Source organism: Papio anubis, chromosome 7 (genome assembly GCF_008728515.1).
Source record: "Papio anubis isolate 15944 chromosome 7, Panubis1.0, whole genome shotgun sequence".
Lineage (NCBI taxonomy): Eukaryota > Metazoa > Chordata > Mammalia > Primates > Cercopithecidae > Papio > Papio anubis.
In genome coordinates this window covers 149,565,229-149,587,559 of record NC_044982.1, presented here as the reverse complement: position 1 = coordinate 149,587,559, position 22,331 = coordinate 149,565,229, and the positions used below count along the sequence as shown (strand labels likewise).

General features: G+C 38.4%; 1 long non-coding RNA gene across 1 annotated transcript in view; it reads right to left on the bottom strand.

Moving 5' to 3' along the window:
* LOC116275875 overlaps positions 1-22,331 on the bottom strand; it is a 254,134-nt gene that overhangs the window by 176,035 nt on the left and 55,768 nt on the right. The window contains exon 2 of the long non-coding RNA XR_004185202.1: positions 21,239-21,363. This is a non-coding gene — a long non-coding RNA (uncharacterized LOC116275875). The remainder of the gene's footprint in view (positions 1-21,238; positions 21,364-22,331) is intronic.

Here is a 22,331-nt window from a genome sequence, read left to right as displayed (position 1 = left end):
GTAAGAAACACATTTACTAATTCAAGTACAGTGTCCGTGTACAGCTCTTTTGGTCTTTAGCCTTAGAGCACCCAGAAAAGATACTGTTGCCTCAGTTACGTAGATTAGTTTTTTTCTTTTTCTTTCCTGTTCTCAGTATGGTTATATTTTTCACTTGAAATACAATTATACAATTAGGTTTATTTGCTATATCTTGTATTCTTTTGGGGGTTATCTCTGCATCCTAATTGGTTTTAATTATTTATCATTTTGGAATGTGAAGTAATATAATGATTCTAAAAGTCAGAGCTGTACAAAACGGTATACTCACAGAAGTGTCACTCAGTCTCCATCCAGCTTATTCCATTCCCTCTTTTTTCCTACCACTTTCTCATTTACTCTTTGTAGAGAAAAAATCTCTTTAGCTTCCGGTTCATCCTTCCAGCATTTCTTTTGCAAAAATGAACAGGTATGTGTTCTTATATCCCCTTTTATCTTGCCATTTCTCATATTATTGATCTATCCTTGATATAGGTTCTTCTTCTATAAGGTTTGGAAATTCTCTAGAAGTTTTGTGTATTTAATTCCACATTATTATCATCAGAACTTCAAGTAGCCAATGACTCTATCAGATATTCTTTCTCATTATTTTAGAATTACAAAATGTTATTTTTATTATTATTTCTTTTATGAGAGCTTTACATCTATTATTTGCATTAGACTTCATTTTCAGAGACCACTTATCACTCCTGAGACAAGTCACAAAAAGATTTTTCTTATTGAAAACAATTAGAAATACCAGGCTTCATTTAGCTTCAGAAATTATCTGCTTGGAAGTGGGTGGGGAGAACATGCGTTTTCTGACCTTCACCAGGTCTAATCTGGTCCTTGACTTCCATGGCATTCAGCCTCTCCAGTTTTACATGGCTATGGGAACAGAATCCCCACAAAGAAAACAGCAGGCACAACATCAAATGACATTTCATTCTTTCTTTAATGATCTGTTTCTTTGCTCTTGGAACAAGTCTGTAAAGATTACAAGTGTGTCTCAGGGGAAAAAAATAAAAGTATAGTAGAGCCAAAACTTGAGCAAGTTCACAAAGAATCATAAGGGGGTGGACGAGGTATTAGAATATAAATAGAAAGTACAGTATTAGTTCCAAACAAATGCTTTCAAAGTCTTTGTGTGCACTGACAGCTTCAGATATTTGATGTAAATGAATTTTTCTCTAGAAACAATGGAATCTGTAGCTTGTGGTGGCACTGTTTCTTTTCTAAACCTTGCTTTTCTTTTTTGTTTTGTTCCTGAGGTGAAAGCAAAGCTAACTTAGGTATGTATTTGCATCAGAAAGACTTCCCAGCAGCATCTATACCAGTCAGTGATCATTTTTCATTATTTTAGGTACCTACTTGTTTGCAATTTTCCTTTTTAAGCCTCCTCTCCACAAAGCACGAACACAGTCACGGTCACACACAGACACACTAAAATGATGATGGCAACCAGCATGCGATTTTCTTTGACTATTAGAAAGTGAAGCCTATATCCACACTGTGTGCATTTTATGCTTGTTGAAATCCCATCAGCTCATGAGAAAGTACTTATCTCCATTAATGTTACCTCCATTTGTCTAGGTGCTGTGTCAGAAATGTGATAGTGATGACTGACACCTCCTGTGTCCCACAGAATGCTTGGCCCAATCAACCCATCCTTAAGGTTTTCAGAATATCCTTATAAAATATATCTTGAATCTTCTTTACTTTTTCGTCACCACTGTAGTCCAAGCTCCCTCTCTTGCTTGTCTCTCTGAACTCCCTGCCCATGCTATAATTCCATCTCCACAAGAACCAGAATGAGTTTTTAAAGTCTAAATATCATGCCATTCCCCTCATTAAATGAGTCTGCCCATTCCCACTGCCCACAGCTGTCTCTTGTACTTTGAGAGACACCACAGTTCTTTACAGATCTACAGGAAGCCGTGTGATGTGCTCTCTGCTTACTCCTCTAGGTCTCCTCACTCTGCTTTTCCCCTGCTCTTGACTGGCTACAGCCACACTGTCCTCTATCAGTTCCTAGCCAAATAACTAGGCCTTTCTATATTTCAGCACCCAGAAAGTTCTTGCCTCCCGCTTTTCACCCAATTTCCGTTTGTCCCTCAGGACATAAGCTTAAAGAGTCCCTTCCTAACTTCCAGTTCAAATAGCATGTCCCTGTTATTATCTAACCAAATTATTTATTTGGATGCTTAGATTTGTGTCTTCTTGTTCACTGTAAGTTCCAGACCTGGCAGTGTGCCCAGCATATGGTAAATGCTTAATAAATATGTGTCAAATAAATTAATATCATGGTAATTGTATGCACAATTTCCAATCATTAACTGCATTTATTTAGAAAAATCATAAAAACTGGTGAATAATACATCATTTTCTCCCAAAGTGTTTTGCATATATGTTGGTTTTCAAAGGAACCACTACTGCTCCCATTTTTATCACCATCATTACCAAGCACCCCCAACTGGAACTGACCCAGCTACACCCTGTGTAACGCTTTGTGTGTACAATGGAGGTGGTACACACCTTGATAGGATGATTTGAAGGATGCCTGGAAACATGGACAGAGTTTCACTTCCAATAGCTACACGATGAGATACTCACTCTTCTGACTGATGACATTAAAAATCTCCCATAGCAAAATTGTTATTTAGGAGAAACAACATTTCAGTCACTATTGACCACTATTGTCACACCCGAAGACAGAATGGTCAGCTAGTCAGAGACCAGATGTCCAAGGGAAGGAGACATGATATACATTTTAATTGGGTTGAGGAAGAATGTTAAGAGACATTAAGATATTCTCTTGAGGTGGGTGTCTTGAGAAATTTCGGCAGCACGACTCCCCAGAGAACCCCGCGAGTGGGTTGCTTTGCCTCCCTCAGGAAGCTTTAATATCTGGGGAATGCTGACAACAGTGGAAGTGGACCTCTGTAGGGTTAGAGTTTAGAAGACATATTAGGAAAGTATACTGCTTTCTTTATTCCCTAGGGTTAGCTTTGCGGGGCAAATTTCATTCTCATGCTTGAAAGTTCAACTTTTTTCTTTCTTTTTAAAATTTTACCTAAGGAAAACAGACAGGCTAGACTATAAAGACATAAAGTAGGGAACAGGCAATTCAGGCTCCCCAGGCTGCCTGCCCTATATGGTAAGTCGAATCTTTTACAGCTCCCTGCTTCAATCCTCATTGTTGGATCTTGGTACTTCCACAGTGGCCCTCGTCTCCTGGGTTCCAGACCTGATACGACTTCAGTTGACCTGAGCAGAGGCCTAAGTTTCTGATCCCAACCCGCTTTCCTGCCTCTAATTTCTCCTGACTGAACACTTTTCTTTGAGGACTTCCCTTTGGCATTCCTGTCGTAGGGCTCTATGTTGACTGGGCGTCTCTCAATATAGTGAATTTGAACTCTTCCTATTTCCTTGTCTTTGTAGATTTTATAAAGTGCTTTAAAAATATGTTCTCATATGATCATTATAGCAATGTTTTGAAATAGGAATAACTTTCATAGATGAGGAAATTGCGTCTCTTTTCAGAAGTAGGTTGACTTGCTCCTTTCTGTTTGCCTGGACTTAATTTTTGCTAGTAGATTACTAATTGATTCTGATAAGGCAGGTAATGGCCTCTTGGGCCAGCTGCCAATTTAAAAATGACTCAAATGGAAAATAATTAAAATAATAATGCAGTGTTCTAGAAGACCCCAAACCACAAACCTATAGTCTTCAAGGCCACATAAAGGTGGGCACTGTTGAGATGGGTTTAACAAGGCACCATGATTACAGAATAAAAGATGGTTGGTAGTAGGCACTTGACTGAGTCTTCAGAGCCCAAGGGTTCTTCTTTTGAGTGTTAAAAAATGAAGGATGTGGCTTGAACTGGGCTTCTGGTCAAAGAGAGTCTGGATTTAGTGAGCTGTCATCTAAAGCTGAAATTAGCTTCTGTTATTTGCCAGGGTTTTAAACTCAGCCCAGCAATTGTCTCTAGGCTGTTTTGGCAAATATTACAAATTTGCTACTCTTCTCCCATTGGGCTCAGGGCATGAAGCATGTGTGAAGGCTGCCAACATCCTTCTATTTGCTGGTTTCATCATAAAAGGGTATTGATGCAATGACATGGAAAAAGGCCAGTAATATAAGCCCAGAGCAAAATCAGTACACTTGAAAAGCTTAATGGGTATTTCTTTGGTAATTTCATCATTGAGTCTAATTAAGTTCTCCATAGGCTTTTAGACAAACAGAACATTTTTGAAATCCCTGCCCTCCCCACCACCAAACTGACTTATCATCATTTTTCTCAAACTAAATTGCATGTATAGAAGAACATACACACACAATTATTTCATATAGTGAAAGAAAATCCACGTACAAACGTGTTTTCTGGTAAAGATTATCTATATGGGCATTTTCTTTCGAGAATCTTCATTTTTACATATGCAATGTCTTCTTTTTAATATTTGCTTACAATTATGGAAGCTTTTCATTTATTTTCAGAAAACATGACAGGGTTTCACTGTACTTATGCATTTTTTTGCATCTGAGGAACACAATATATTTCAGATTGTAATATATTTACATCATCCTTGGCATTGTCATCAACTTGCTGGTTTGAGATACAGAGGTCAAGCTCACCTGAGTTCCTTTGCTATAAAAGGGGACAATAGAGATTCAGAAAAAAATAAGTGCTCTGAAGTATTGTAAGTAAGCAGCAGAGGATAGAAGAAGAGAATTCTTTATTTGAGGCCTGCCAATGTGGTAGGTATGAGGGCTTTCCATACACTGTCTTACTTAGTCCTTAACTAAGGGTTACTTAGTCCTTAACCCTGTGAGGTAGGTGTTTTTACTCCTGCTTAACAGACAAGGGAACCGAGGCTCAAAGGGATTAAGTGACTTGCCTAAGATCACACAGTTGAATGGCGAAACTGAATTTAAAACTTAATCGATCCATTTGAGAGTCCGTATTTGTTGCACTATGTACACAGCCCCTTAAATCTGAGCCAGGACTCTACCAAGATCAAGTAATTCTTTCCATCTATCCATTGAAATACTCAATCTTTTAAGGCAACTCTCAGAATTAATGTTCAATAGAAAACATGCTGTTGTCTATTCCCTCGTAGTGTGTATTGTCTAATTTGAAACTGTTTTTCTAAGTTGTATTCTAGTTTCTCTAGATTTACTCCAGAAGTTGCATATAGTGAGAGGGCTATGGGGACTGTGATTTGCTAAGTCATGACTATCAAATCAGCGAGAAGGACTTCAATTTGCAGCAGGTGTACTGAGTGGTCTCTCGGAAGTGCATGGCATTAGACTCCAGGACCAACGGTGGTCAGTCTAGTGGTGTTGGAGACCAAGGCTTCCTGTTTCCTAACGCTTTCCTTGTGATTCTATTTAAAGAGCCAACAAACCCAGAGAGAAATTTTGGATTTCTGAGTAATGCAATTTGGGTAGGAATATAAGGAAGACTAGTGAACCAGAAGTTTGTTTTCTTCACTTAGAATTGAACAGAATAGAATTATCCAAAAATGGTTGTATTAGACCATTCTCGTATTGCTATAAATAAATACCTGAGACTGGGTAATTTAAAAGGAAAAGGGGTTTAATTCGCTCAAGGTTCTGTGGCTTCCACTTTTGGGGAACCTTCCCATCATGGCAGAAGGCAAAGGGGTACAAACGTCTTATATGACAGGAGCAGGAACAAGAGATGGGGGAGGTGCCACACACTTTTAAACAATCAGATCTTGCAAGAACTCACATCACAAGGACAGCATCAAGGGGATAGTGCTAAATGATTCGTGAGAAACTGACACCCTGATCCAATCACCTTCCACCAGGCTCTGCCTCCAATATTGTGGATTACAATTGAACATGAGATTTGGGTAGGGACACAGATCCAAATCATATCAATGGCCAGCACAGTATCTCACATCCCACATAATTCATATTATCATGTGACTCTGCCATTCCTCCCATTGAGAGGTGAGGTCTGTGATCCCTTCCTTGAACCTGGGCTGACTTGTGACTATGGCAAGAAGGAGGCTCTGTGACTTCCAAGCTTAGGCATAAAATGTGATACATCTTCTACCTGTTTTCTTGGAATCCTCACACTTGGAAATCAGATATTGTACTCTGGGAAAGCCCAAGCAACTCACGGAGAGGTCCACGCAGAGAGATCCATGAGAAGAAGAATTAAGCCTCTGGTCCTGACCTCTCAGCAGACAGCCACCATCACCTTGTCAATTGGGTGAGTGAGCTATCTTAGAAGTACTATAGGTTGTACAATCCTTAGTTGAGTCACATCAGCTGATAAGTGGAGCAAGGGCAAGTCTTCCCCATAATACCCTTCCCAAAATGCCTATATGTCAGCTACATAAATAATTGTTTTTATTCTAAGACACTAGATTTTGAGGTAGTTTACAACCGGAACAAAAGTAAGGCATAGTCATAAAAAAAGGTAGAAAAATCATTAAAAGTAGCTATGCATGATAAATTTTTATAATTAAACACAGGAGGAATTTTCTGTTAGGAATGTTCAGTTAGTTCCTTGATTCTAAAGATAGAATTTATAAGATGTGTATTGGGTACAAAATGTCAAATGAGCATATCTAGTCACAGAACTTATCTTTGCTCATTTCTTTGGGGAAAAAAAAAAAAAGTGACGCACACTGAATTAGGCCATAGATTTCAGACAGAATTCTGTGAAGACAGAAGAAAAGGAAATGGGTTGACAATATGGCATAAAATTTGCATTAAACATAAAAGTAATGGTAATGCCATTTAGGTATATAATTCTGTCTTTTTAAAAATTTGAAGAAATTAAAACAGCATTTTTAGTACAGTAACATTAGAGAGTGGACCAAAACAGTTTCTCTTTCTCTCTCATTGTATCTCTCTGTCTCTTTTCCTCCCCCTCATCCTCAACAAAAAGCTGAACACACAAAATATCATGATTTGTTCACATGCCAGAAACAGACCAGTCTTATACTAATCTTCACTAGTTTTCCTATAAAAGAGTGATGAGTGTCATCATTGTTTTGGTTATTAAATCAGTACCTTGCAGTAATTTTTCACAACTAGGCAATTGTTTCTCCAAAGCATTGTTCCATTTTTCTCTATCCCTTTTTGCCCTGCCTCTACTAGGGCTTTACACTTCTATTTGTGTTATTGTCCTTGGTTTACCAGACTCTAGCCAATTTCCACCTTAAAACATTACAGCTAAAATAACTCCCAAGTCATTCCAACCATTATGTTGATGTTACATATTCATTGTCTTTATGTGAATATATACATATTCATTGTCTTTATGTCTTTACATATCCATTGCCCACATTAAAAAACAAACAACCCCATCAAAAAGTGGGCAAAGGATATGAACAGACACTTCTCAAAAGAAGACATTCATACAGCCAACAGACACATGAAAAAATGCTCATCATCACTCGCCATCAGAGAAACGCAAATCAAAACCACAATGAGATACCATCTCACAGCAGTTAGAATGGCAATCATTAAAAAATCAGGAAACAACAGGTGCTGGAGAGGATGTGGAGAAATAGGAACACTTTTACACTGTTGGTGGGAGTGTAAATTAGTTTAACCATTGTGGAAAACAGTGTGGCGATTCCTCAAGGATCTAGAACTAGAGATACCATTTGACCCAGCCATTCCATTACTGGGGATATACCCAAAGGATTATAAGTCATGCTGCTATAAAGACACATGCACACGTATGTTTATTGCAGCACTATTCACAATAGCAAAGACTTGGAATCAACCCAAATGTCCATCAGTGACAGACTGGATTAAGAAAATGTGGCACATATACACAATGGAATACTATGCAGTCATAAAAAAGGATGAGTTCGTGTCCTTTGTAGGGACATGGATGCAGCTGGAAACCATCATTCTCAGTAAAGTATTGCAAGAGCAGTATTGCAAGAACAGAAAACCAAATACCGCATGTTCTCACTCATAGGTGGGAACTGAACAATGAGATCACTTAGACACAGGAAGGGGAGCATCACACACCGGGTCCTATTGTGGGGAGGGGGTAGGGGGAAGGGATAGCATTAGGAGATATACCTAATTTAAATGACGAGTTAATGGGTGCAGCACACCAACATGGCACACGTATACATATGTAACAAACCTGCACATTGTGCACATGTATCCTAGAACTTAAAGTGTATATATATATATATATAAAAACACTGCATGTTCTCACTCATAAGTGGGAATTGAAAAAAAAAAATAATAATAAACATTTATTTTTATTGCTTGCTATGTCCCAGGTTGTTTTCATAGTTCCCATTTCTCTATGTCTTTCTGGTTTTCATTTCTCTATGTCTTTCTGTCTTCAGCATCTAAAATTCAATGCCTTGTCTTGTAACCTAAATTCAGTGCAATCCCCTCTTCATGTCACCCAGTGGTTTTCCTTTAACATTTTTTTTTATTAAACATTTTTTTGTTTTTTTATTGAGCCATACTTTGCTAGGCTTAAAACTCTCCCAGGTGGCTATCTCAGATTTATTATCCCCCTTTCTTCAATCAATTAGCACGGTTTTTCTGTTTGCTTCTCTTCTACTTACTTTGGCAATTACTGGAGTCATGCAGTAATTTATCTTGTTTGTCTGGTCTCCCCAAGAAAGAATTTAAATCATGTATGTTTTCAAGGGAGGTACTGTGCCTATTGTTTTAAATTCTTCTCATTTGTTCTATAATATGGTCAGTGACAAAAGCATGTGACAAAAAGTTAACAAAATGGAAAAACAAATGTCTTTATGATTAATATGTTAAATTTCAAATGACTGCTGCTCTATGTAGAAGAAAATAGATTATGGATATTAGAAACGGGTGTGATGTAAATGTATTCATTTTAATACATTTTATTTCTTATTAACATATTTAAGTGTAGGTTGCACTGAACTCTTTAATATTACAGAAATATGTCAAAAGGAGCTCATAAAAACACAATATTTCAAAAAGGCAGATCAGGGGTGTGGCTGGCAAGATGGCCGAATAGGAACAGCTCCAGTCTGCTGCTCCCAGCGAGATCAACGCAGAAGGCAGGAGATTTCTGCATTTCCAGCTGAGGTACCCAGCTCATCTCATTGGGACTGGTTAGATAGTAGGTGCAGCCTAAGGAGGGTAAGCCTAAGCGGGGGGGCGGGGGGCCATCGCCTTACCAGGGCATCACAAGGGGTCAGGGAACTCCCTCCCCTAGCTAAGGGAAGCCATTAGGGACTGTGCCATGAGGAATGGTGCATTCTAGCCCAGATAGTATGCTTTTCCCATGGTCTTCACAACCTTTAGACCAGGATATTCCCTCAAGTGCCTACACCACCAGGGCCCTGGGTTTCAAGCACAAAACTGGGCAGCCATTTGGGCAGACACTGAGCTAGCTGGAATTTTTTTCACCACCAAGTGGCACCTGGAACACCAGTGAGACAGAACCATCCACTATTTACTCCCCTGGAAAGGGGGCTGAAGCCAGGGAGCCAAGTGGTCTAGCTCAGCAGATCCCATCCCCATGGAGCCCAGGAAGCTAAGATCCAATTGGCTTGAAATTCTCAGAGCCAGCACAGCAGTCTGAAGTTGACCTGCGACACTCGAGCTTGGTAGGGGGAGGGGCATGCACCATTACTGAGGCTTGAGTAGGTGGTTTTCCCCTCACAGTGTAAACAAAGCCGCTGGGAAGTTCAAACTGGGTGGAGCCTGCTGCAGCTTGGCAAAGTGGCTGTAGCTAGACTGCCTCTCTAGATTCCTCCTCTCTGGGCAGGGTATCTCTGAAAGAAAGGCAGCAGCCACAGTCTGGGGCTTATAGACAAAACTCCCATATCCCTGGGACAGAGCACCTGGGGAAAGGGGCGGCTGTGGGCACAATTTCAGCAGATTTAAATGTTCCTGCCTGTCGGCTCTGAAGACAGCAGTGGATCTCCCAGCACAGCTGTGCTAAGGGACAGACTACCTCCTCAAGTGGGTTCCTGACCCCTGTGCCTCCTGACTGGGAGACACCTCCCAGCAGGCGTTGACAGAGACCTCATATAAGAGAGCACTGGCGGGAATCTGGCGGATGCCCCTCTGGGACAAAGCTTCCAGAGGAAGGAACAGGAAGCAATCTTTGCTGTTCTGCAGCCTCTGCTGGTGATACCCAGGCAAACAGGGTCTGGAGTGGACCTCCAGCAAACTCCAGCAGACCTGCAGCAGAGGGGCCTGAGTGTTATAAGGAAAACTAACAAACAGAAATGAATAGCATCAAGATCAGCAAAAAGGCTGTCCACACAAAAACCCCATCTGAAGGTCACCAACATCAAAAACCAAAGGTAGATAAATCCACGAAGATGAGGAAAAACCAGCACAAAAAGACTGAAAATTCCAAAAACCAGAACATCTCTTCTCATCCAAAGGATCACAACTACTCGCCAGCAAGGGAACAAAACTGGATGGAGAATGAGTTTGATGAATTGATAGAAGTAGGCTTCAGAAGGTGGGTAATAACAAACTTACCTGAGCTAAAGGAGCATGTTCTAACTAACCCAATGCAAGGAAGTTAAGAACTTTGATAAAAGGTTAGTGGAATTGCTAACTAGAATAACCAGTTTAGAGAAGAACGTAAATGACCTGATGGAGCTGAAAAACACAGCATCAGAACTTCCTGAAGCATACACAAGTATCCATAGCTGAATTGTGCAAGTGGAAGAAAAGACATCAAAGACTGAAGATCAACTTACTGAAATAAAGCAAGAAGACAAGATGAGAGAAAAAAGAATGAAAAGGAATGAACAAAGGCTCCAAGAAACATGGGACTGTGTGAAAAGACCAAATCTACGCTTGATTGGTATACCTGAAAGTGACAGGGACAATGGAACCAAGTTGGAAAACAATCTTAAGAATATTATCCAGGAGAACTTTCCCAACCTAGCAAGACAGGCCAACATTCAAATTCTGGAAATACAGACAATACCACAAAGATACTTCTTGAGATGAGCAACCCCAAAACACATAATTGTCAGATTCACCAAGGTTGAAATGAAGGAAACTACGTTAAGGGCAGCCAGAGAGAAAGGTCAAGTTACCCACAAAGGGAAGCCCATCAAACTAATAGCAGATCTCTCTGCAGAAACCCTACAAGCCAGAAGAGAGTGGGGGCCAATATTCAACATTCTTAAAGAAAAGAATTTTCAACCCAGAATCTCATATCCAGCCAAACTAAGCTTCATCAGTGAAGGAGAAATAAAATCCTTTACAGACAAGCAAATGCTGAGAGATTTTGTCACCACCAGGCCTGCCTTACAAGAGCTCCTGATGGAAGCACTAAATATGGAAAGGAAAAACTGGTACCAGCCACTGCAAAAGCATACCAAATTGTAACGACCATCAATACTATGAAAAAAGTGCATCAACTAATGGGCAAAATAACCAGCCAATATCATAATGACAGGATCAAATTCACACATAACAATGTTAAATTAACCTTAAATGTAAATGGACTAAATGCCCGAATTAAAAGACACAGACTGGCAAACTGGATAAAGAGTCAAGACCCATTGGTGTGCTGTATTCAGGAGACCCATCTCACATGCAAGGACACACATAAGCTCAAAATAAAGAGATGCAGGAATATTTACCACACAAATGGAAAGCAAAAAAAAGCAGGGGTTGCAATCCTAGTCTCCGATAAAACAGATTTTAAACCAACAAAGATAAAAAAAGACAAAGAAGGACATTATATAATGTAAAGGGATCAATGCAACAAGAAGAGCTAACTATCTTAAATACATATGCACCCAATACAGGAGCACCCAGATTCATAAAGCAAGTTCTTAGAGACCTACAAAGAGACTTCGACTCCCACACAATAATAGTGGGAGACTTTAACACCCCACTGGCAATATTAGACAGGTCAATGAGACGTAAAATTAACTCAGCTCTGGACCAAGCAGATCTAATAGATATCTACAGAACTCTCTACCCCAAATCAACAGAATATATGGATTCTTCTTAGCACCACATCACACTTATTCTAAAATTGACCACATAATTGGAAGTAAAACGCTCCTCAGCAAATGCAAAAGAATGGAAATCATAATACAGAGTCTCTCAGACCACAGTGCAATCAAATTAGAACTCAGGATTAAGCAACTCACTCAAAACTGCACAACTACATGGAAACTAAACAACGTGCTCCTGAATGACTACTGGGTTAATAACAAAATGAAGGCAGCAGGAATAAGTAAGTTCTTTCAAAGCAATGAGAACAAAGACATACGTTGTGTCTTTGTCCCAGAATCTCTAGGACACAGCTGAAACAGTGTTTAGAGGGAAATCTGTCACCCTAAATAACCTCAGGAGAAAGTGGAAAGATCTGAAATAGACACCCTCACATCACAATTAAAGGAACTAGAGAAGCAAGAGCAAACAAATTCAAAAGCTACCAGAAGACAAGAAATACCTAAGATCAGGGCAGAACTGAAGGACAAAGAGACACAAAAAGCCCTTCAAAATACCAATGAATACAGCAGCTGGCTTTTTGATAAGATTTTTTTTTTTTTGAAAAAAAAAAAAAAAATAGACTGCTAGCCAGAGTAATAAAAAAGAAAACACAGAATAATCAAATAGACACAATAAAAAAAATGATAAGGGGGATATCACCACTGATCCCACAGAAATACAAACTACTATCAGAGAATACTATAAACACGTCTATGCAAACAAACTACAAAATCTAGAAGAAATGGATACATTCCTGGACACATATACCTGCCTAAGACTAAACCAGGAAGAAGTCGAATCCCTGAATAGACCAATAACAAGTTCTGAAATTGGGGCAGTAATTAATAGTCTGCCAAGCAAAAAAAACCTGGGACAAGACAGATTCACAGCTGAATTCTACCAGAGGTACAAAGATGAGCTGCTACCATTCCTTCTGAAACTATTCCAAACAATAGAAAAAGAGGGACTCCTCTCTAACTCATGTTATGAGGCCAGCATCATCCTGATACCAAAACCCGGCAGAGACACAACAAGAAAAGAAAATTTCAGGCCAATATCCCTGATAAACATCGATGCAAAAATCCTCAGTAAAATACTGGCAAACCGAATCCAGCAGCACATCAAAAAGATTATTCACCACAATCAACTCTGCCTCATCCCAGAGATGCAAGGCTGGTTCAGCATATGCAAATCGATAAATGTAATCCATCACATAAACAAAACCAATCACAAAAACCATGATTATCTCAATAGATGCAGAAAAGGCCTTTGACAAAGTTCAACACCACTTCATGCTAAAAACTCTCAATAAACTAGGTATTAATGGAATGTATCTCAAAATAATAAGAGCTATTTATGACAAACCCACAGCCAATATCATACTGAATGAGCAAAGGCTGGAAGCATTCCCTTTGAAAATCTGCACAAGACAAGGATGCCCTCTCTCACCTCTCCTATTCAACGTAGCATTGGAAGTTCTGGCCAGGGCAATTAGGCAGAAGAAAGAAATAAAGGTATTCAATTAGGAAGAGAGGAAGTCAAATTGTCTTTGTTTGCAGACGACATGATTGTATATTTAGAAAACCCCATCATCTCAGCCCAAAATCTCCTTAAGCTGATATGCAACTTCAGTAAAGTCTCAGGATACAAAATCAATGTGCAAAAATCACAAGCATTCCTATACACCAATAATAGACAAAGAGAGAGCCAAATCGTGAGTGAACTCCCATTCACAATTGCTACAAAGAGAATAAAATACCTAGGAAACCAACTTACAAGGGATGTGAAGAATCTCTTCAAAGAGAACTACAAACCACTGCTCAACAAAATAAGAGTACACAAACAAATGGAAAAACATTCCATGCTCGTGTATAGAAGAGTCAATATCATGAAAATGGCCATACTGCCAAAAGTAGTTTATAGATTTAATACTATCCCCATTAAGCTACCACTGACGTTCTTCACAGAATTAGAAAAAATCTACTATAAATTCCATGTGGAACCAAAACAGAGCCCACATAGCCAAGACAATTCTAAGCAAAAAGAACAAAGCTGGAGGCATCACACTACCTGACTTCAAAGTATACTACAAGGCTACAGTAACCAAAACAGCATGGTACTGGTACCAAAACAGATACATAGACCAATGGAACAGAACAGAGGTCTCAGAAATAACGCCACACATCTAAAACAGTCTGATCTTTGACAAACCTGACAAAGTGGTCTTGCCGCCTCCCCCCTCTGCCTGCCTCAACGTACCCGAGTCCCTGCGGCCCACCCAGGCCACCCTGCGGCCACACTTTCGCTTGTGGGGGTCTTCTGTTAGATACCCAGGCAACCTGCTAAAAAAGCCTGAGGCATCACAGTCCATCTGGGACAGCCCTGGGGGCTTCTGGTATGGGAGAGGCATTCTTGGGAGTCTCCCAGCATTCCCTGCACTCTCGTCGCTTTTCCCTTCTGCCTGTCTCAACATCTATTTAATAAATGGTGTTGGGAAAACTGGCTAGCCATATGCAGAAAACTGAAACTGGACCCCTTTACACCTTGTACAAAAATTAACTGAAGATGGATTAACGACTTAAACATAAGACCTAAAACCATAAAAACCCTAGAAGAAAACCTAGGCAATACCATTCAGGAAATGGGCATGGGCAAAGACTTCATGACTAAAACACCAAAAGCAATGGCAATAAAGGCCAAAATTGACAAATGGGATCTAATTAAACTAAAAAGCTTCTTCTGCACAGCAAAAGAAACTACCATCAGAGTGAACAGGCAACCTACATAATGGGAGAAAATTTTTGCGATCTATCCATCTGATAAAGGGCTAATATCCAAAATCTACAAGAAACTTAAATTTACAAGGAAAAAAACCTCATCCAAAAGTAGGTGAAGGATGTGAACAGAGACTTCTCAAAAGAAGACATTTATGTGGCCAACAAACAAGAAAAAAAGCTCATCATCACTGATCATTAGAGAAATGCAAATCAAAACCATAATGAGATAGCATCTCATTCCAGTTAGAAAGGTGATCATTCAAAAGTTGGGAAACAACAGATGCTGGAGAAGATGTTGAGAAATAGGAATGGTTTTACACTGTTGGTGAGAATGTAAATTAGTTCAACCATTGTGGAATACAGTGCGGCGATCCCATTACTGGGTATATACCCAAAGGATTATAAATCATTCTACTATAAAGACACATGCACACATATGTTTACTGTTCAGAATAGTAAAGACTTGCAACCCACCCAAATGCCCATCGATAGACTGGATACGGAAAATGTGGCACATAGACACCATGGGGTACTATGCAACCACACAAAGATGAGTTCATGTCGTTTTCAGGGACATGGATGAAGCTGGAAACCATCATTTTCAGCAAACTAACACAGGAACAGAAAACCAAGCATCGCATATTCTCACTCATAAGTGGGAGTTGAACAATGAGAACACAAGGACACAGGGAGGGCAACATCACACACAGGGGACTGTCGGGGGGTGAGGGTCTAGGAGAGGAATAGCATTAGGAGAAATACCTAATGTAGGTGATGGGTTGATGGGTGCAGCAAACCACCATGGCACGTGTATACCTGTATAACAAACCTGCATGTTCTACACATGTATCCCAGAACTTAACGTATAATAATAATAAAAAAGGCAGATCAATGGCAGATACTGTACTTCATTCTTAAATGTGGAAATTTTAGAACAGTTCCCGGTCTCTTTAGCCTTTCTTGTCAGTAAAACACAGTGCTTAGATTTACATGAATAAATTACAGGTTTTGGAAAGTAATAGGAATTAGATAATGCAGAAATATGAGCTCATGGAGTTTATGAAATAGTTATTTTTCATTACTTACAGATTTGGCTCACAAAATTATCTTTCCTCACTTTGTACCTTATATATTCTCATTTATTAGTGGGCTTCCCAACAATCTTCCTGTTTCTTCTCATTATGTATATGGCTTCCCAGTGTTGCAAATGGTGTTGAATGAGAACAAGCATTGTCAGCTGGTGATGTTAACTGCTGTCCAAAGTTTGAGAAATGAGGTGGAGATGGATGCTCAACATAAGCTTAATGCCGAGCCCCTCCCCCTTCATCTAAATGGGTTGCAACATTCTTCAAAAGTTGGAAAACGATCCGAGTCAAAACACATCTACTGCTTGTTATCTGGTAAAAGGGGCACTTTGAGAGCAGAGCCAGCAGAATTAAGGTACGTAAAAACTACCTGTATTTTTGAATTTCTTGATACTGAACTGGTTCCTTTGATATGGCACTTACTTCATAGAGGCTTTTCTTGGGATGGGGTTCTCTTCTGTGAGGACAGAGAATGTCTGAGCCTTAGGTCAAGTTTTTGTTTTTGTTTTTTCCTGGTGGCCTTTCATTGTACATACAGTAACAATGAAAGTAGTTCATTGGGAGATGCAGGCAAGCGATCACAGATTAGTGTGATCTGCCTTGGACCAGGCAGTGCAATATTGAATGTGATATCCAGGCGAGAGCTAAATACAACAAAATAAAGTCTGATTGATAATTTGTCCTGAAGTTGCATCAACATTCATGTAGTTAAACTAGTGTTGATGGACAACTGAACATAAGCATCTGGAGTTACACTGTCCAATATGGTAGCTACTAACCAGATCTGCCTACTGAACACTTGAAATGTGGTTTGTTTAAATTGAGATGTAACATAAGCAAACGGTTCAAAGAAAAGAATGTGATATAATAATTTTTTATATTTACTGTATGCTGAAATAATATCTTAGACATTGGATTAAATGGAATGTATTATTAAAATGAAATTTTCACTTGTGTCTTTTTTTCACTTTTTAAAATATGCTTAAAACAAAATATTTTAAAAATCACATATGTAGCTCACATTTTATGTTATTTGGGCATGCTTGTGGAGAGCTTTCTATTAAGACAGACCTGGCTTTGAGTCCTGGCTCTGATCCATGGAAGTCATTTAATTTCAATAAGTCTCAGGTTCCTTCTTGAATAATAATAGTACTTACCATAGTGTTTTTATGAGGATTAATGGAGATAATGTTGGTAAGGTACTTGGTAAATTATCTGGCACAAAGGAAATAAACATTTAAATAAAAGCCTAAGACTAATGTTCTGGAGATCTAGATTCTTTTGCCTTCTAATCACTCAGGCAGCATTGAAGGAGTCACTTATTCTCTCTGGCTTACCCATGTATAAAATTATGTCACTTTAACCATGTATAAAATTATGGGTTTGTGTAAAATATTTAAAATATTTACAGTATCTACTTGGGTAATTTGCATCACTTCTTTGTGAAACAGTCTCCTCATTTGGGAAATGATGAGGTGGATTACATTACCTCTGTGGTCCCTTTCAGCTTGAAATTCTGCAATTTTATAACTTAAATCAAATATGAAAACTTTGTCATTGCTGACAAAGCATTTCTAGTAGGTTTGACTATGGCAGTGATTTAATTTAGATATGTTTCCCTTCCTGTCAAAACAGTGTGATATGATATATGCCACATCAAGGCGGCTTCTCCCAAAGACTTATTTCATAAAATAGGGAATTATAAAAGTGAATTTCAGTAACTAGTATCACCTCTGAGCCTGACCTAGTTACAGTCTTTCAATGTTTTATTGCCTACATCTGTGCAATGGGCCCAAAGAATTTGTCAGATATCCGATTATTGCAAAGACAATAAATGGTTGTGCTCTGTGGAGGAAAAAATAATTCTCATTTGAATATGAAAAACAAAGAGTATTTCTCATGAGAGTGTCTCTAAGAATGACTTCATAAAAAATGTAGCTATTTAAAAATAATAAATAAATTAAAAAAAAAATATAGAGATGGTAACAGAAACAGATTTGTGAAATATCTCATGCTTCCAAGTACTTTGTATTTTTTTATGTACATCTTTTATATTTCCTACTGCCTGCCTCTGGATATCAGAAAGGAGAATTCTTATTTTTCACTACACACTTGATCTTTCGGTAACGGTTCATGGGATTTTTCTGTTTGTAAAAAATGTTGCATGGGAACAAGTGACGCAGAATGTTGTTTACTGAGCATATCTGTTACTAGGCATGGGTGAACACTGCGGAGTAGAATGGATTCTCAGCCTACAGAGTGGGGATTATACATATAGGTGAGGTTGAATGATGAAATTAAAAAAAAAAAAACAATCACACCAAGAGTAAGAGAATGAGTAGAAAAGAGGCAGCAAATTCTTTGGGTCTACAATATATCTAGCTTTATGTTCACTGTGTTCTTATGAGACGTCTTTCAAAAACATCAATGTTGAAATTTTGGTTTCACTACTGGGCACTTGCTATTTTTCTAAATTACCGTAACCAAGAAATCGACTAACACACTAAGAGTTATAGTAAAATTGTCTGGGAGACAAAATCCCACTTTTATGAGTAGTGTCCCTTTCTAAGGCAATTTATCCACATAAATTGGTTGGTCTTCAAATAATTGAAATTTAAATTATACTTCAATGTCCCTTCTCTACCATGCCAGTTAAGTTGTAGTGTGAAACTTTGTAATCTATTACACTTTAAAATTTTTCAATGTGTTTGTATGTCTTACTCTATTTTATTATGTTTATCAGGATTAGAACTCAAAATCTTGGTTATCGTTAGTAGCAGATTTGATCTTTAACAGTATGACTAGCTTTGACAGTATGGATAAATCCTTATAATAGAACTCGAAGGCACTTGATGATTTGACACTAAAGTAAAAGTATGAAATTCAGACCAAATAAATGTAAGTATGACAAATCGATAGATGGAAAACTTTATACATGTGGTTTCTAGCCACTAACAAAGTCTGGAAAGATACAAACTTTTAAAAAAATGTTTACATAAACAGTGGGTAATATTCATAGGAAGGGACAAAATCTAAGTGACAAGCCTGTGACTAGGAAAGAAGGAAATCGATCATGTGTCAAACACTACACTACGCATTTTCATATATATTAGCTCATTATGCGCTGATAGTGTAAGTGGCCAAACTCTTCGTCAGTAAGCGATGGGATAATAATTCTAAAATCAGCCCCAGCTGATGTTTCTTACATTTGCGAGCAGAAGGAAATTAACATGAAAGGGCCTCTGTGAATCTATTATCTCTAGTGACTATTATATCATGATGAACTTATTTGTAAAATATCTGCCTTTTAATGTTGGGGATTTATACGTTTAGGAATTCCTAAAACCCTGCTGCTGCATGACAATGGCATGCAGACAATACAAAGAGCAGACAGCAGAACTAGGACACTGAGTGAGCTCAGTGCAAGGAAAAACTTGAAAAAGCAAACAAGATCTTCACTTGAGATAATCTGCTGTTCTCATGGAAAAAGAAACTAAGTGATAAGTCCTCAGGAAAACTGTAAACGGGTGGCCAGCGGCATCTAAGATTGCTAACTCAGTGGATTAGGGAAGGAAATTAATAGCTATGAGGAAATACAGTAGCACATACAGCTCATAATTTTGAGCTTTCTTTTTTCCATATTGCTCCCATCTGTCATGCTGTTGCCCACTCAATGTCCAAAGTTGGTGTAACCACTGGGCAGCTGTGCTCTTAAGACAGGAGAGGTCTGCAGATCACAGGTCACTGCTGATTTTTCCTTTGTATCAAAAACAATGTCTAACAAGTTACACAAACTTTAGTAAGAGTAACCGTGATGCCCCAAGCATTGAGACAAATGCTGGGTGAAATTTTAAAATGTGCCTCACAGGGTTCACGGTCATGTGAAGGAGACAGACATGAATAACCAATGGAAAAGCAACATGCTTCCATAGGGCTAAAACTTAGGAAGCACTAAAATATGAATTCCCATATTGTCTTTATAAAACTGCTTAACTCCTGGAATGTCAGTAGTGTTAGGCCTCATTGCTTTTCTCTATGAAATGGACATGATGGTAATGACTTCCTTTGCAGAATTTCTGTGTTGTATAAATGTACTGATATAATTCAATATATATCCACTCTCTATTGTCTTTATCAAGAGGAAAAAAATTTGGTTGGGGGTAAAAAATGGAAGACAAAGAAATCTATCAAATATATTTTTATAAATAATCATTCAAACATTTCCTGAACAATTTTACATTACTTAATTTAAAATTCAAGGTCCTTATCAATAATTTTAGCACATAAGTATACTTTTAAATCACCTTTTTGCACAGATTATAACACGAAGAACCAGAAAAATCAAGAGAATTTCTAAAGATTACTGAGCTAATAAGTGGCGGGGTCAGGCTTGGGTTCAGACCTTCTGACTCCTGCCTTGGTGCTCACATGCCTAGTTTTATATCTCAGAGTACTGGACTTGGCTAGTGTCTTAGTCCATTCTCATGCTGCTATAAATAAATACCTGAGACTAAGTAATTTATGAAAAACACAGATTTAACTGACTCACGGTTCCACAGGCTTAACAGGAAGCATGACTGAGAGGCCTCAGGAAACTTACAATCATGGTGGAAGGTGAAGAGGAAACAAGGACCTTCTTCACATGGTGGCAGGGGAGAGAGAGAAAGAGAGCAGGGGGAAGCTCCGCACATTTTTAAACCATCAGTTGTCGTGAGAACTTACTCACATTCACGAGAACAGCAAGGAGGAAATTCACCCCCATGATCCAATCACCTCCCACCAGACTCCTTCTCCAATACATTCGACATGAGATTTGGGTGGGGACACTGAGCCAAACCATAGTAGCTAGATTTGCCAGTTTCTAAGTAGAAAAAGGACTATAACAGCAAATGTTTACATCACTTTTTTTTGTCTGCTTAGCTTCTTTATCAATTTATTTTTATTAACATAAAATACTGTCATCTGAGTGAAGTATGATATACCTAAAAATTGTCATTAAGTACTTCTGTATTTAAGCACATCTATAGAGAATTTTGTTACTGAAAACGTAATCATGTACTTCCTACGAGTTAGCAAAAAAAAAAAACAAAAACAAAAAACACCAAGATTAATATAATCTTATACAATATATTATTCCCTTTTATGTTATCCAGATTTATTCCCATCAATATAAATGTATTCCTATACATTACCGTGTATTCGTGAATTGGATTTCTTAGGAGCATGTGAGGTCAGACAGATAATTTTCTATTTATACCAGAAAAGTCTTAGTCTTTGCAGTCATGGTCAATAAAACAGTAATTTGAAATGTGAATCATAACATTTCTAAACAATATAATGAATAAATATAAACATAATATAACCTACCTTTATTCAATTTAATTGGTTTGTTCTTGATTGTACCTGAATGAGTTTGCTGGTTCCCCAAGTCCAAGTAGAAAATGTCTTACTCCGGTTCGATTTTCCTTGAGTCACTGTGGTAAACCTTTTTTCTGATGCAGAAAACACACATAAAATAAAACAAACATTATTGATGGACTCTTGATAAGCAAATTCCCTAAAGGTTAGCTGAAACTCAACCCCTTTCTTCACATTAAGAAAGCATATCGACATGAAAGTTCTATTTTTAAGTAATAAACTGAACTATCTCTCTATATCTATCCTATCTGTCTGTCTGTCTATCCATCCATCCGTCCATCCGTCCATCCATCCATCCGTCCGTCCATCCATCCATCCTTCCTTCTATCCATCCATCCATCCATCCATCCATCCATCCATCCATCCATCCATCCATCCATCCAATCTGTCTATCTTTCTGGCTAGCTGTTTTCAAGCATCAGTATGTTAGGTATTATTGGTAACTCAATGTATAACTGATCAGCTCCATCAAGGTATCAAGATTCCACTGGGATCACTCCAGCCTTAGAAGGGAGTAACATGGAGCACAGTGGATTAGTCACTGAGGCGAACACATCAGCTTCTGATGGCCAGATCTACAGAACACCTGTATTATCTTGCAGTACCTGGATTAGAAGTTATAGAACATGTGAAGACATTTAATGAAGTATCATTTTGGGGGTGCATGTCAAAATTTTCATGTGTAGATCGATGTTCAGAAATTTTGGGGTCCTGTTTCTATTGATTAATCTAAAGAGTGTATATGTGTGTGTGTAGAGAGGCCTAATGACAAATCTTCATCATCACTTAATTTTATTGTTTTGTTGATTCAGAGAGTCTTGAGTTCCTGGGATTGCTGCAGATTAAAATATGTCACGCTTGTGTAGAGTTAGTTAGGTCTCCGGCATCAGATAGACCAAGTGGGGGTTCTGGCGTGGCCAGTGGAACCCTGATCTGTGACATTTACTCTCTGTCTGCTTCCTCATCAGGAAGATGAGAAAGATGATTGTAAGGATCAAATGAGATAATGCATATGAAGTTTTGTTTTCCAAATTCTTGGTAC